The following is a 17,758-nucleotide window of genomic DNA, read 5'->3' on the forward strand; positions in this document are numbered from 1 at the left end:
CTCTATAAAAAGCCAAGGCGACGCGTCCACCGATTCAAAGAGCCGGATTTTCCGGCGTAAGTTAAGCGACGCTCCCTCGGCTTTTCAGAAAACGCGTTCAACTTTGTCAAAAGATTTCTGACAAAGCTGAAAACACGTGGAGGCCATCATCGCAACTACACATCTTTAGCCGACAAGCGCAAAGTTCAGCGACGCTTTCTCTGCTTTTCAGAAAACGCGTGCAGCTTTGTCAAAAGGAGCCGCATCTGCACTACCACGTGTCGTTCAGAAAGCGAAGGGGCGTCATTCAGAAATCGAAGGGGCGCCTGCGCAGAAATCAAAGAGGCGTATTCAAAGATCGAAGAGGCGCCACTATTTGAAAAAGCCGGATTTGCGGGATCAAAACGTTTGTCGACAAGGGTAAAAAGTACCACCACTTGCTATTATCTCTATATATGTCGACCTTTATTTTTTATGGCAAGGCAGACCTGAAGAAAATGCCCAACTCTCCCTCACCTCTGAGGGCGCACTCCCAGCAAAGCCTTTCGAAATACTCAATTCTTTTTTCTTCCCCAAAGATGATACCAGATGCCTGGAGTACAGATGACCCATGAGGAAACAGCACAACAAATACATGTGCTGATTCATTCACCGCTTCTTCAAAAGCAAAGGTATCTCATATCATCAAGGTCAAAAGCAAAAGTATCTCATATCATGCTCTTTCCCTGTCTTTTTCTTTGTCCTTGTTCTTACTTGCATGGCAAAGTAAAAGAAGCAATCAGCCGGCACTTGGAGCCAGTCTTCCGATCTGGAGCCGACTGCCTGGAATCTATTCCTGATTGCTTACCTAGCGTTGCTCTCGAGTAGTCATCTTCAACGGTTGATACACTTCCAGAGAATGGACCACTCCTGCAAAGATTGAACAAAGAAACAGATAAAAGGGGTAAGCTCAGACCTTCGGGGGAAACCAAAAGAACCATCCTGCTGCCCAGTTCAAGAAGTAGCACAAAGGAAAATCAACGATGGGTGATGCTAACTAATTAAGCACACAAATTAAAACCCTCTTTTGACAATTGTAGTAAAGATGCAAGTAGGGATCGTTCTAGACCGGGGATTAGGAGGGATTACTAAATCACTTGGAAACTGACTCAAAAACGTAAAACAAATGTTAAAAACACTAAACTAGACTCAAAGAATACAAAACACTTATAAACACAAACTAAGACACTTTCTAACTAAATTAGACACTAAAGTAAAGGGGGATTGAGGTTTTGACGAAATTAACTAAATGCACGAATTGTAATTAAAAGGCAAAATGTAAATATGGATGTGATGAAAATATGGATGAATGCTAGCTAGAAGGTTCTTCTCCACACATGTCACACTTGCATACAAGATGATTTTCGGTTGGTCTTTCGATAAATTATGAAACTCAACACCCCGGGTTAATTAGGTCCGCTTAAATTAACCGTCAAGTTTTCCTTAAGTTAATGAATTGGATGATTGCATGCGACAACCCAAAGCATTCCCCACAAGTTCCCTACATGAATTGCATAATAGAGATACAAGCAAGAATCATTAAGCATCATGAAAACTATAAGTGTTGACGAGACATTCGTTACTATGATTGCATGAAACTTATGCCAAGAATTTATTTAACGCGATTGTTTATAAGCAACCTCCACTACTTGTGAATATAAGTTCATAACTATTAGGTGAAACTCACTTATATTCTAGCGTCATATTCATGCATGAAAATTAAGCGTGCACTCTCAATAAACATACACAAATAAGTTATCGATCAAGTAGTTAAACAAATTGAATTCACCATTCATGAAATTCCAACCAAACGTAATCAAATCATATTGCAAGCATAAACATGGTTTCGAATCACCCCCTAGCTAAATAGGGGTTTAGCCTCTCATGTTCACAACAAGAAAAATAAAATTGAATTTAAACATAAAGAACAAAAGATGGATTACACCTAGAACGCCCAACGAATCCACTTGAATTTCTGCGCGTCTAAGTCCTCTTTCCTCTTCTCCTTGCTGCGGCAGTGAGGTTTATGGTGTGTTTTGGATGTTTTTCTGGTTTGGGAATGGGTTTAGGGTGGTAAAGGCTGCGGCAATGGTTTTGGGTGTTGGTGGATGCACGGCTGATGGGTGAATGGGAGTTGGTGGCTGCGTGAAGATGGGGGAAGGCTGGAATTGGTGTGTCACCTGCACGGCAGAGAAGAATTAATAATATATGGTGTTGCGGCTGAGAGCTTTTTGTTGGTTTATTAGGGTCAGGTTTTAAGAATGAATGGGATCCAAGGTAATGGAATCCACCTTTGCGGCTGAATGATGTGAGACAAAAGAAATGGGCTTTGCGGCCTTGATTTCTTTTTTTTTGTTTTTTTATGGTTAATGGTAAATGGGGGGGGGGGGGGGGGGGGGGGGCCAAGGCAGAGAAGAAAAAATGGGAGATTGGCTTATGGTGGCTGCGGCACAAGGGAAAAGGTGCGCCTAAATGGATTTGATCAATTAAATGGATGGGAATGTGACGGCTAGAGAAGGAATTAGGGTGGTGGCTGAAAATATGAATTAAAGTGAATCAATTAGGTCGGCTAGGGTGAAATAAAAGGGTGAAAATCTGAGATGGTTGTGGGGTGACGGCTAGGGTTAGGTTAGGGTGAAGGAAATAGGGTTTAAGTGAATGATTTTGGACACAAATGCCCCCCCCCCCTTGCACGGCAAGGGAAGGGGAGAAAATAAAAGGGCACGGCAAAGGGTTACAAAGTGACTAAGGCCTTCGTTTTGTGTCCTAAAGCGCCTACAAGGACTTCAAAGTGGCTAGAAAATACGGACGTTTAAGATTAGGAAAGGTTACCAAAACGGGAAACTTAGGATTAACTTTCCTAAAATAGGAAACCTTGTTTGAGTAGGATTCCTCGTTTTGGTAAGAATTCATCGTTGGAGTAGGAATTCGTCATTTCTTCAAGTCTTCAACTCATTCATTCCTCTTTCGCTCCAAAAGACTCCAATTTGCATCTTCTTGCACACTTTGGCCTTATAATCTGAAAATACACAAAAGTAGCCTTAAACACTAAAATAGCTAAGTAAACACAACATAAATGCACGAGAACAAGCTAATTAAGTCGCACGAATCTGCTCCTATCAATGGGCAGAAACCAGTTCAAGAGTAAGCCTGTGGAATCACAAAGATCAAAGCCTCAATGCAATTACCAAGGAGAAGATGGAACTTACACTTCATAACCAGATTTGCGTCTCTAAACTCTTCTCTTTGTTAATTACATTCTGCCATGTTTAGTATGTTTAGTTGTTGTTTGTGTGTTTACTTATGTTTTGTGTGAATCTATGCTTAAAACATTGAGGACAATGTTTGATTTAAGTGTGGGGGGGGTAACTAATGTTGTTAATGCAAATTCGTGGGATTTTATCACCCATAACTTCAAATGTTGTTCCTTACTGTTTTAAGGTGTTTTTAAGTTGTTTTAAAGTGTTTTAGTATGTTTTGTTTTTTTATAACTCCGAAAATCACATAAAAATTTGAAAAACATGTTTTAAAAAGCCTAAAAAGAGTGTTTTGAGTCATTTTTGTGTTTTTGTGTCGTAGGTCACCTTCCAACACAATGATAAAGATTTGGTTTCTAATTGCATAACTGTTAAAAAGAGTTATAAACATGGAGAAAAGTTTGATTTACTCTTAGTATATGCTTGGTTATGGTTATAATGTATGACTTCACATGCAATCATAAAAGAAAAAATTAGTTACGTAACATGCTTGAAGGAAGGAACTCAAACAAACGCTACAACCCTGAGAGACTTGAGCCTATAACGTTCTTTGGAGAGTATAATCTGTGATTTCTTGTTTTCTAAAGTCGTTGCATGATCTCATTATTCTTTGCTTGGTTACTACTTAGAAGGCGTTTCATCATATAGTTCCAAATGCTATAACTCATGCCCATTTCATTCAAAGCATGTTATTGATTTGCATAACATATATCAAGATGAAGTTGTGTAGTTGCCACCATAGCCAAATAGCCTCACTTCCCATATTTCGTATTTGTTGTAAGTTTTAACCCCGTTGAGCCTTGTTTAGCCTCTATTCTTTGTTTACCCATATTTTCCTCACCTAGCCTAGTTTAGGACAATCCACACCCTTGTTCTTAAAAGATAGTGAGCATGACTTAAATGAATTCCTTTTGAGTTACATTATGCAAGAAAATGAGTGTGGGGGAAGGAATGCTTGTTCTTAAGTATGTTTGAGATTCAAAAGAAAAGAAAGATAGAAAGAAAAAAAAAGAGAGCTTGAAAAAAAAAAATGAAAGAATGAGTGATTGAAGAAAGGGTCCAAAAAGTGAATATGGCCCTAAGTTTTGTGTGACTTTCCCTTGGGTGTTCAAAGTTGACTTCTGCGTTCTTAAGGGAATTCTAAGTGCCTGATTCAATACTTTTTTCACTATTTCTTTAAGAATGTTTGTTTATCCTTCACCTTTCATTGTTAGCCAATACCCTAGCCCCGTTACAACCCTTGACTTCTATCTTGAGTGTTATGTGTTTCAATTTGTGGAGTTTGAACTTGGTATGAGCATATGGTGTCACTGGTTCTCGCATCTAAGTAGTAGCATTCCATTCATGAGATCATATCTAAACATGCTTATTAACTCCAGAAATTGCATTCTTTGTGATACATATATGTGAGTGTTCGTTTTCATGTTTACATCAATCTTCTCACATATGACTAGATTAGGGTGTGTAGTTAGAAAATCTGAGTGAAAATCGAGTGCATATCTTGTAAGGAATTGAGCAAATTCTCTAAGGCATGTTACTACATTCAAAACATGGTTTTAAATGCTTAATTGTGAACTAGTATATGGTGACTATGATTAAGAATGTACTTAAGTGTGAAGATGACTAAAATCTGTGGGAATGATGATTTTTAACGTGTCATGTGCATTGGAAATCCCTAAGACGGTTGTTGGAAGGTTTAGGTTGTGTTTTACTTGTTTTGTTTCGTTTGGTTTTGTTTTGTTTTGTTTTTCTTTCTGTTTTGCTCGAGGACTAGCAAAAGATAAGTGTAGGGGTATTTGATAGGAGCATATTCATGCGACTTAAATGGTTTTTCTCGTGCATTTACGTTATGTTTCTCTAGTTATTTTAGTCCTTTATGCTTCTTTTGTGTGTTTTCAGGATAATAAGACGTGTTTGACGAAAGGATGCATTGTGGAGTGTTTTGGAGCACTATTGGGCTAAGGATGGATAGCTTATGCTTGGAGCCTAAGTATTGGATGAAATTGAAGGCCTTGTAAGCACTTGAGGACACAAAACAATGGCCCTAACCCAATTACATTCACCTTGCCTTGGGCTTAACACAAACACCATTCCTTGCCATGCAAGGGGGAGCAATTTGGGTCCATTTCATGTACTTAAACCCTAGCCCAATCCACAATCACTTCAAAGCCATGCAAAACCTTTCAACACCCTTTAATCATTCCCCTTTAAGTTATGATTTTATTTCCTAACCCTACATGCATTATTTATTAGCATCTTCACATGCATTCACACACAATTCACTCTTCCATACACATTTTCAGTTACAAACACCAAGCAACAAACCCCTTGTTGCCGTGCATCTCCCTTACAATCCAAACACCATTCCAACACTTCAAAACACCACTCCTCATCCATTTCCATAATCCCCCAAACCTCACCTTAGACCTTGTGCTACAACAACGAGGAAGATAAGAGGGCCTAAACGTTCATACAATTCAAGTGTGAGTTGTTGGAATGTTTAGGTGTTTCTTTGATTTCAAAGTTTAAATTCAATTCTCTTTGTTTTGTACGTATGAGGAATGAAAGAGAAGAGTGCCTAAACGTTCATACAATTCAAGTTTGAGTTGTTGGAATGTTTAGGTGTTTCTTTGATTTCAAAGTTATGAGGAACTAATCCCCCTTTAGCTAGGGGGTGATTCGAAACTATGTTTATATTTGCAATATGAATTGATTAACTTTCGTTGGAATTTCATAAGTTGTTGATTCAATTTGTTTAACCGTTTGATTGATAACTTATTTATGTATGTTTATTAAAAATGCGCGCTTAATTTTCATGCATGAATATGACACTAGAATATAAGTGAATTTCACCTAATCGTTATGAACTTATATTCACAAGTAGTGGAGGTTGCTTATAAACAATCGCGTTAAATGAATTCTTGGCACGAGTTTCATGCTCATCATAGTAACGAATGCCTCGTCAACACTTATAGTTTTCATAATGCTTAATGATCTTTGATTGTATCTTTATTGTGCTGTTCACGTAAAGGACTTTTGGAGAATGTTGTGAATTGCGTTGCGCTAACCCATCCAATTCATTAACTTAAGGAAAACTTGACGGTTAATTTAAGCGGACCTAATTAACCCGGGGTGTTGAGTTTCATAATTTATCGAAAGACCAACTGAGAATCAATCTTGTATGCAAGTGTAACATGTATGGAGATGAACCCCTTAGCTAGCATTCATCCATAAATTTCATATTTACATTCTGTCTAGTTTATTAACTTGTTTCGTTATTTCAATTTTCGTAAAACCTCAATCCCCCTTTTGTTTTAATGTTCATTTTAGTTAGAATTCAATTTAGTTTGTGTTTTTAAAGCATTTTGAGTTTTTGGTTTGTCTTAGTGTTTTAAACTTTAATTTTGCATTCTTTGAGTCTAGTTTAGTGTTTTAAACTTTATTTTACGTTTTTGAGTCAGTTTCCAAGAGATTTGCAATCCCTCCTAATCCCCGGTCCAGAACGATCCCTACTTATACTTATACTACAATTTGACGAAAAGAGGGTTTAATTTGTGTGCGTATAAATCTCGCATCAAGGCCAAGATGATTGATGCACTCGAGTTGTTGCCACAACACATTGGTAAGCCTCCAATCCCAATTTCAATTCTTGTTTCTACTAAGAAGTTGTTACCTTCGGTGATTCAGACACCCATTCTTGAGCTTAAACCATTGATGAATCATTTGAAGTATGCCTATTTGGGAGAAAAAGAGACGTTGCCCGTCATTATCTCTTCATTACTCACGACAATGGAGGAGGAGAAATTGGTTCGAGTGTTCAAAGAGTACAAAATAGCCATTGGATGGACCTTGGCTGACATTAAGGAAATTAGCCCTACAATATACATGCATCGTATACTTCTAGAGGAGGGGGCTAAACCAACTCGAGAGGCTCAACGTCGACTCAACCTTCCAATGATGGAAGTTGTGAAAAAGGAGATTATCATGCTTCTTGATTATGGAGTGATTTATCCAATTTTGGATAGTCGTTGGGTTTCACCGATTCAAGTTGTTCCAAAGAAATCTGGAGTCATTGTGGTAAAGAATGCAGAGAAAGAACTTGTGCCCACTCGTATCCAAATAGGTTGGAGAGTTTGCATTGACTATAGGAAGCTCAACGCCACCACAAGGCAAGATCACTTCCCCTTGCCGTTCATTGATCAAATGCTTGAAAGGCTAGCCTATCATCCTTTTTATTGTTTTCTTGATGGTTATTCGGGATATAATCAGATTGTTAACGCTCCAAATGATCAAGAAAAAACCATTTTTACTTGTCTATTTGGTACTTTTGCTTATCGTCGAATGCCATTTGGTTTATGTAATGCACCAGCCACCTTTCAAAGATACATGGTAAGTATCTTTTCAAATTTTGTTGAGATGATTATTGAAGTTTTCATGGATGATTTTAGCGTATTTGGTGATTCGTTTGATGATTGTCTAACTAATCTCACTTTGATCTTGAAACGATGCATTGAAACTAACCTTGTTTTAAATTGGAAAAAATGTCACTTTATGATAAAACAAGGCATAGTTTTAGGTCACATAGTTTCGGCCAAAGGAATTGAGGTTGATAAATCGAAAATAGATCTTGTACGCTACTTACCCTCTCTCACTTTGGTGAGAGAGGTTCTTTCTTTTCATGGACATGCAGGATTCTATAGACGATTCATCAAGGATTTCTCGACGATCTCCACACCTCTATGCCGACTTCTTCAAAAGGATGTGCCTTTTGTGTTCGATGAGGAATGTGAGAAGGCCTTCAAACACTTCAAAGAGATGCTAACTTCGGCCTCCATCATAGTTCCACCAGATTGGAGTCTTCCTTTGGAGCTCATGTGCGATGCCTTAGATTATGCAATAGGAGCTGTTTTAGGCCAAAGGAAGAACAAGCAGACATGTCAACTATTATGCATCCCGAACCTTAAATGATGCTTAATTGAACTACTCCACCACTAAAAAAAAACTCCTTGATGTTTTGTTTGCTTTAGATAAGTTTCGTTCCTATTTACTTAGCACTAAAGTTATCGTTTATTCTAACCATGAAGCGTTAAAGTACTTACTCACGAAGAAGGAGGCCAAACCAAGGCTTATTCGCTGGATGCTTCTTCTCCAAGAGTTTAATATCGAAATCGGGGACAATAAAGGATGTGAGAACGTGGTGGCTGACCACTTAAGTCGTTTGGTGCATGAGGAGGAGCTATTGTTGTCCATTGAGGTAAGTGAACCATGGTATGCCGATTTAGTGAATTATTTGGTGTCGAAACAAGTTCCAAGCACCCTAAACAAGCACCAACGTGATAAACTTAAAAAGAATGCACGGTTTTATGTGTGGGATGACCCATACTTGTGGAAATATTGCCCTAATCAGATTTTACATAGGTGTGTGCATGAATCGGAGTTTAATTCAATTTTAACGTTCTGTCACACTTATGCATGTTGGGATCATTTTAGCACTCAAAGAATAGTACTTAAAGTTCTAGAATGTGGATTTTATTGGCCTACTATATTTAAGGATGCTAGAACTTTTTGTATGACTTGTGATCGTTGTCAAAGAACGAGCAATATAGGTGCAAAAGATCAAATGCCGCAAACCCCTATCTTTTCTGTCGAAAATTTTGATGTTTGGGGTATTGATTTCATGGGTCCTTTTCCTTTATCTCATGGTTTTATTTATATTTTACTTGCAGTTGATGATGTATCGAAATGGGTAGGAGCAAAAGCCACCTGTACTAATGATTCTAAAGTGGTTGCAGATAGTGTCAAAACTAACATCTTTTCCAGATTGGGATACCGAGAGTGCTCATAAGTGATGGGGGTTCCCACTTTTGTAATCAAACCATTGAGGTGTTGCTCAAGAAATATAATGCCACGCATAAGGTTTCAGCACTTTATCATCCTCAAACAAGTGGGCAAGCCAACATTTCTAATCGAGAAATCAAGCAGATTTTGGAGAGGTCTGTTGGACCAACTCGGAAAGATTGGAGCTTGTGTTTGAATATTTATGCGACTTAGTTAGCTTGTTTTCTTGCAATTACATAGTTAGTTTCTATTTATTATAGTGATTTAAGCTATTTTCGTGTGTTTATAGGTTTAAATGGCAAAAAAGGCAAGAAAGTGTATTTTGGTGCATTTTAGAGAAATTTTGGGCTGGAATGGATAGCTTGCAAATAAAGCAAGGTGGATGGGCGAATTTGAAGTTCAAGAGAGGCTAGGAATGTGCTTAGTATCTGGAGAAACAAATTTGGAAGCTTGGAAGATAAGGAATCAGCTAAGAAGAAGGAAACATTATCCAAACTACCTTATCTTATCCAAACCTTATCCAACCTTATCTTATCTTATCCTAACCTAATCTTATTCCACCTTAATTCCAGCTGAAAGGAGGATATCTAAATGACATTAGGATACCTACAAATCAGGTTTCTAGAAGCCCTATCCTTCTCCTACATTAGTGCCCCCTATCCCCTGTTCTTCTAGAAACCTGCCACAATTTCCTTTCTAGAAGCCTAGTTTCTACCGACTTACCCTAGTCTTTTTCCTTCTCGACTTGTGCCACACTCTATCCTTGTCCTCCAAGGCTTTGTGCCGTGAAACCCTAGGCCTATATATACATATTTCTGCTGCATAATTCACAAGACACACATGAGAGAAATTCAGAAAAATACAAAGAGTGTGCCATAAGTTTCTAAGAGTTTTTAGAGACTTGTGCCATGCAAGGAAGGAAGGAGAGGAAGAGTGTCATGCTTGCCACCATCCAAGGGAGTGTTGGCTATCCTTAGTTTTAGTTTGATGTTTATTTTAATTTGGTTTTCAATTATGATGAACATGAGGAACTAAATTCTTTTTAGTTAGAGGTAAATTCAAAGCCATGGACATATGTTTTATATGAATTGATTTCCTCCAGTTATTGTTTTGTAAAACATGAATGCGATTTACTTATCTGTTTGATTGATAACTTATTCTTGTATGTAGATTAAGGATGCATACTTAGTTTGCATGCATGAATTTGATGGTAAAATATAAGGAATTTTCACCTAATCGTTATGAACTTATATTTATAAGTAGTAAAAATCACTAGTCATGATTGTGTTAAGTAAATCCATGGTAGGAGTATCATGCAGTTCATAGTTACAAATGCCTTGTCAATGCTTATGATTTTCATAGAACTTAATGATCTTTGATATGTATCTCTATCATGCAGTTCATATAGGGAACTTGATAAGAATAATTTGATTGCGTCACTGAGTCCACTTCAATGAATTTAGGAAAATCTGAAAATTAATTTGTGCTTCTCACGATTAATTTGGGGCATTGTCATTCATGGTTTAAAGGAATAATAACTGGAAATCGATTTTTGTTGCATATGGGTCATGTGTGGAGAAGGACCCTCTAGCTAGCCTTTCACCCATTCATTCACCCAAATGGGTACCCTTTTACTTTGTTTCTGCAAGTTTGTTTGTTTTAAGTTTAAAATTTTTCCAAATACCCCCTTAGTTCTTATTTGTGTTGTTTAGTTTAAATTCGTCAGAATCTATCCCCTTTTAGTATTTTGAGTCTTTTTAATTTAATTTTCGTCCAAATCACTTTCTAGTACCTGTTTTGAGTCAATTTAACTTAGTTTGTGTGTTTTGAGTCAGTTTAGCTTATCTTGAGTTGTTAGAGTCTAGTTTTCTGTTTTTGAGTCTAGTTTAGTGTTTTAGAGTTTAAATTGTGTAGATTAGCATCCCTTCTAATCCCCTACCTACAACGATCCCTACTTACACATACTACAATTATAGGGTTTAATTTGTGTGCTATTTTATATCACATCAAAATACTCAACAAAAAGAGGAGAAGGATAATCTGGAGAGAGAAAAAGTCTTCAGCCTTGAGCCATTTTCTAGGTTCTAGCTTTCTTGTCTTTTTATGTATTTTTTTTTTATGGATACTTAGGGCTTTGAAGCCCTAGACATGATTGAATTAATATTATGATGCAATTTTATTTTATCAATTTCATTTGCAAGCTAGAATCAGTTTTCTGTTTCAATCATTTCAAGCACATATTTTCAAGCTTAGCTACCTTGTTTATGTTTGCTTTCTGTTGAGAATGATAAGGATGACTGCCATATCTTTTTCATTCATTAGCAACATGTGGTTAGGTTTAGAACTAATCATATAAATTGATTCCACGAAGTTGTAAGATAAATGCCATGTTCTAGGGTTCATGTGATGTTCATAATCCTCTTCCTTCTTAATGAGTTTCTAGGTGCTAAATTTGAGTATATGACATGCTAGGTTGCACCTACAAATATAAATTTTATGTTTATGTCATGCATCTAACATGCAAAGTAAGAGAGGATTCATACAATCTAGTTATATGCCATGCTAGATATGTGAAGATCTTAGTTGTGCATTTGAAAGGGATAAGTTAAAAGATCATATCATTGATTCAGGAATGTTTAGGAAGGGCCTTTGTTCATTTGAAGTTAGATTTATGTCCAAAAACGTTTCATAGAAGCATATATATGCTACTTAGTTATGTTGTTTCCTTACATTTAGTAAGCTAATTATTAGTTATTATAGTGTTTTAAGCTATTTTCATGTGTTTGTTGGTCCTAATGACAAAATTGGGAAGAAAAGGCAATTTTGAGCCTTTTAGAGCAGTTTTGGGCTTATTATGGATAGCTTGTATATGGAGCACGGTGGATGGACGAATTTGGAGTCAAAAGAGGCTAGGAACATGTTACAAATCAGAAGAGACAAGTTTAAGACAAAGAAGATAAGGAAAGAGCAAGAAATATGGAAATTTATCCTAACAACCTTATCTTATCCAAACCTTATCCTATCTTATCCTAACCTAATCTTGTTCCATCTTAATTCTAGCTGCAAGTGGACCTAAAAACATGATTTCTAGAATCCTTATCTGACCCAAAAAGGGTGCCGCACCCTTCCCCCTTTTATTTCTTCTAGAAGACCCAAAATCAGCCACAAAACACCTTGTTTCTAAAAGGCCCAATTTTGGATGAATTTCCCTAACCTTTTTCCTCTTGGATTCTGATTTGAATTGGTCTTATTCCTTATGGATTTGGATTCTGCAAAGCCTTCTCATAAATTAATTAGGTTTTGACCCTTTTCTTGAGGCCCAAGCCTTGTGCCGTACCCTAGTCCTTCTCCCACCTAATTTCTACCAAACCCTAGACCTAATTCTGATTTCCCTATGGTTTTGCCATGCATCATATATATATAAACACTTGTGCTGCACCAAAGGAGGGAGACCTTAGAGAGAAAATCAGAAAATTGAGTGTGTGTTGCAACCTTTGGAGAAGAAGGAAGGGAGAACCTTTGTGCCGTGCCTATGCCCAAGCCTTTGGGAGTGTTGGAGCACCGATAGGAACCTCTTTATGTGATTCAAGAAGTGGATTAGCTTAACTAGACTAATCACTGGGTCGAGATACAGGGGCGCATCGCCAGCAGAGATCGAGCTAATTATAGTTGAATCATGTCTTTGGGGTGTTTTCTATCCTTGTTTTAGTTTTACAATTATGTTGATTTCGTTGTTAATTTCTGCAATCATGTGTAGCTAAGTTTTTCTTAGTTGGAAGTGAATTTGAAGCCATGGACATATGTTTTATATGAATTGATTTCCTCCAGTTTTTATTTCTTGAATTGTGAATGCAATTTACTTAACTGATTTATCGAGAACTTGTTCTTGTGTGTTGATTAAGGATGCATACTTAGTTTTCATGCATGAATTTTATGCTAGAATATAAGGGAATTTCACCTAATCGTTATGAACTTATATTCACAAGTAGTAAAAGTCACTAGTCATGATTGTGTTAAGTAAATTCTAGGCAAGAGTATCATGCAGTTCATAGTTACGAATGCCTAGTCAATGATTATGATTTTCACAAAGCTTAATGATCTTTGATTGTATCTCTATTTTGCTGTTCATGTAGGGAACTTGATACGAATAATTTAGTTGTCGATGCGTATTCCATCCAATTCAATGAAACTAGGAAAATCTGAAAGTTAATTTGTGCATCTCACGATTAATTTGGGGCATTGTCATTCATGGTTTAAAGGGATAATAACTAGAAATCAATTTGTGTTTCATATGTGCATGTGTGGAGAAGGACCCTCTAACTAGCCTTTTACCCATTCAATTCACCTAATTTAGTGTCTAATCTATTTAGTTTTGCAATCTGCCTAATTTAATTAATTTCATCCAAATCAATTCCCCCTTTTGTTAAGTATGTTAGATTAGTTAGAAAAGTGTTTGAATCTGTCCAAAATAGTAGTCTAAGTTAGTTAAAATTCGTCCAAATAACTCCATAGAGTCAGTTTTGAGTCTTTTTGATTGTTTGTTGCTGTTTTGAGTGTTTTAAGTTAGTGTTGAGTCCATAGAGTCTAGTTTAGTGTTTTTGAGTCTTATTTGAGTTGATTAGCATCCCTAGTTAATCCCCGGTTTAGAACGATCCCTACTTACATATATACTACAATTGTCACAAATAGGGTTTAATTTGTGTGTCAAGTTAATTTTCACATCAACGTTTCTAACCTATTGCATGTCTTAGGTTTGTTTTTAGATAGTTTTAATTTTTCCCTTTTCTTTCTGTCTTTATTTCTTTTCCAAAATTACTCAAACCTCCCATTTTAAGTCAAAGGAGTCTTTAACTAATGCTAATTTGTAAGAGTCAAAGGTTTTACTAAGTTGTTTCTTAGTCCCTATGATTCGACACCCTTACTTGTGCCACTATACTATCCTTATATTTTCACTCGAAAGGAACTTCAACACGTACCTCCTCGGGGTAAGTCTCACCTATATGTGAAATAACTTTACTAATTAATTAATTAGGACATAAATAAAAAGGCTAGGAAAATGCCCCCACAGTTTGCTCAAATGAAGGGTTTAAATATACGAAAGCGTTCTACACAAAGTCATGGACCCGTACACATCGACCACAAGTTAGCCGGAAGATAAGGAAATATTCTGTCAGACTTGACTTAGGAAATATTCCGTCAGACTTGACGAAATATTCCGTTGAACAATAACGATGTTAATTAACGGTGTTACCTAACGGTGTCAGAATATTCTATCAACTTTGAAGGAATATTCGGTCTTCTTCTCCGGTAGTCCTCCGCTGTCCGCCAGCACCACCGTTTGGTTCACCTGTTTCTGGAAGAAAAAATTCAAAATCTCATATATTCTTCATTCTCAACCATTTTCGACGTACTTTATATGGAAATGAAGCTTACGAAGAGTAGAACAAGGTTGTAGCTTTCAAAAGTCCAAAAAGTGGACAAAAATTATCTGGAAATTGCTTGAAGCTCTCGGGTCAAATTCCAACTCCTTGAAACCATGTGTTTTGATGTCAGCTTGGTTTCAAGCTTGTAGTAGGGGCCTGGGGAGTTGTGTGGGAGTTCTTAAGCTCCCAAAAACCTTGTAACTCGGTCAGACATTTGTCGGGTGAAAACTCACCCAGTCGAAGCTTCAGAGTTGGCCGTCCAAACTCAACCATCTTTGAATCGGCTCGTACGGATGAGTTCATAAGGATGAGAAAAGTGTGATGGTGGTGGTTTGAAGTTCGATCTACGAGCTTTGGTATGTGTTCTTGGTGGTCGCAGAGAAAAGAAAGTTTCGGTGACAGGGAAAGAGAATAATGAGAAGAGAGAGAAAACGAGACAGTTTCTGATTTGGTAAGAGAGGTGAGGAGAGTGACTGATTGGTTGAGGGAAAAGAAGGAAAGTGAGTGATTGGTGGTGAGGGAGACACGGGACAGATTTAAAGAGATAAAGAGGATAAGATTTCAAATTTTTGTACAATATAAAATGTACATAAAATCCAACTCACCTTATCAAAAACAGTATTTCTAGCACTAAAAAATTAACACGCACGTGTACAATTCTACCTATTGTTAATGCACTTTAACGAAGCATAACTTTTTCGTTACAAGACCGTTTCAGGTCTAACTCGCGCCACATGATCGTAACAACGAGTACTATTTAATTACTATTGAGCAAAAATTGTACACAATATGTAAAAAAAATAATTCACTTGACATGATTTCACCCTCGTTCATTTTTCGAATAGGGTTTTATTAATTTGAGTTCGACCCATTCTAGACTATGCGTCTATGAATAAATCGTAACTTGAGGAATTGGGTGTTCGTTTGATTTTGCAACTGCACCTAGATTGAACCCTAGATTGCCTACGTACCTTCTTGAGGGATCAAATCACTCGTAGCTCATGAACTTGTTGAGGTTTGATGCCTTATGCAATTTCAACTCACGCAGGCGATGATCATTTAATGCGGACTTTAAGCCATTGGAGCTACTGATGCCTTGTGCAGTTTTAGCTTGTGCGGGCGAGGACTTTGAACTATTTAAATAGAATGCGGCTTTCTGCCATTTGAGTCTTGTTGCGGCTTCGTGCCATTTAAGTCTTGTCGCAGCTTCTTGCCATTTAAGTCTTGTCACAGCTTCGTGCCATTTGATATTTGATACGGCTTCATACCATTTGTAGTAGCTTTGTGCCATTTGATTTGATGTGGCTTTGTGCCATTTGAATTTTGACATGGCTTCATGCCATTTGAGACTTTTCTTCGGCTTCGTGCCATTTGGGATTTGATACAACTTCGTGCCATTTGGTATTTGATACATGGCATGAGTTTCATCAATTTGAGATGGTGAGTCTATCAAGTTTGGTACTTTGAGATGGTTCACATCCACGGAATTTGAGTAATTTTCGTGCAAGAATTAGGCATTGTCCATGTTATCTTCGTATTGGTTTGACTCAATGTGTCTGCATCATACCGTTGGGCTTTTGCCCATTTATTTTGGCCCAAGTTATTTGATAGGGCTGAAAATTCATGGACTTGGGAAATTTGACAGCAGGTTTTTTTCCTTCTTGATCTTTCCAAGTCCAAATAGGACTTTTTCATGGAGTCAGGAAGATAGCTATCTTCTGCTATCTATTTGAGGATGTGGCAAAGCTTTCAGAATTTTATGGTCAATGAGAGTTGTTGCATGCCCCTTATTTTCTTGTGAGAATAACCCAATCTTCTATTTGCGTGCACATTCCATGAGTCATCTCCACATTATTTCTTTCGGAAATAATGATCTTTTTCAATTCTTGGTGTCGTAGAGTAGATGCTGCAAGAGATTGAGAATATGGTGTTGACTACAATTTCTTCTTTGCTTCATCTTGGTGCTCGTAGAAGACATGATGAGTGTTCTATTAAGCAAGTGGAACACGGACAACAACTGCACCAATTTTGGTGCACCTTGAGCCTGAGCCTAGTCTTCCAATTGTTGTTTAGACTTTGTAAGATTAGCTTTGTAAGCTCTCTGTCCATGCCGTTTGCTTAAATGGTTTTGTACCATTTAAATCTTCATTGCTCATAGCTCCTCGTTATGCAGGTGGTGCTCGGTACTTCCTTTTGTTGACGGGGACGGTGCTACAGATGTTGTCGTCGGTGTTTTTGAAGTGTTGGTGACGACAGTTGCAAGTGCAGATCGCGCATCTCCAGAGGCCTACAGTTTTATACTTTGGTTTCGAATCGCAACGATGGTGATGCTGATGGGGGATTCTTTTGTTGATGGAATTCCATGACAAACTTGCTGCTGCCGCTACTTGTGACTGGTGGCGCGGCAACTGGGGGAAGCGGGGAAGTTGCTTTCTTTGCCTTCCTCTGTTGCGGGTTCGTGCTTGTTACCTTTTTCCCATTTCGCAGGTTCATGCTTGTTGTTGCTGCAATGTTGCTATTTTGTTGTTGGCTGAGAAGCAAGACGCATGCTAGATTCTCTGATTGGCAAACAGCTTCGGAATCGACTTGGGAGGCTAGGCGTGGAGCAGGTGGCTGGGCAACGATGAGCATGGATCACTTAGATTTGATTGGAACTTCACGGGGTGGTTTAGACCACCTCGAAGAAATTCATGGGACTAACTGCAGTGATAAGGAACTAGGTTGTGGTGGAGGTGGAAGACCGCATACGGCTTATTTCTCGGGACGCAGCATGGAAAATGGAGAGTATCAATCACTTAGATTTGATTGGAACTTGATGGTGTGGTTTAGACCACCCCGACGAAATTCATGGGTTTATTTTTGCTGCTGTCAGTTGGGAGTCGGTGTGAATTGGTGGTGCATGTTTCCACCACCATTTTCTTTGCTTCGGTTAAACTCCCAATAAAAAGACGACAATAACCTCCCTTTTTTCCTACAAAAGACGACAATAACCTCCCAATAAAAATCAAGAATCCATTATGAAAATGTAATACCTTTCTAAGTTTCCTTCTCTCTTTTTTTTGGCTTCCTGTTGCTGTTCCTTTTCGCTTTCTTTTGCTGCTTGTCTTCTTTTTTGCCAATTTCCTCCTTCTCTTGATGCCTCGCAATTTCTATAGCACTTTTGTCCATTTCTGTATGCTTTTACACTCAATCTCCTATGTGCTTTTCCGTCTCTGTCCTCCT

The sequence above is a fragment of the Pyrus communis genome, chromosome 3 (genome assembly GCF_041283825.1).
Source record: "Pyrus communis isolate YQ-2024b chromosome 3, ASM4128382v1, whole genome shotgun sequence".
Taxonomy (NCBI): Eukaryota; Viridiplantae; Streptophyta; class Magnoliopsida; order Rosales; family Rosaceae; genus Pyrus; species Pyrus communis.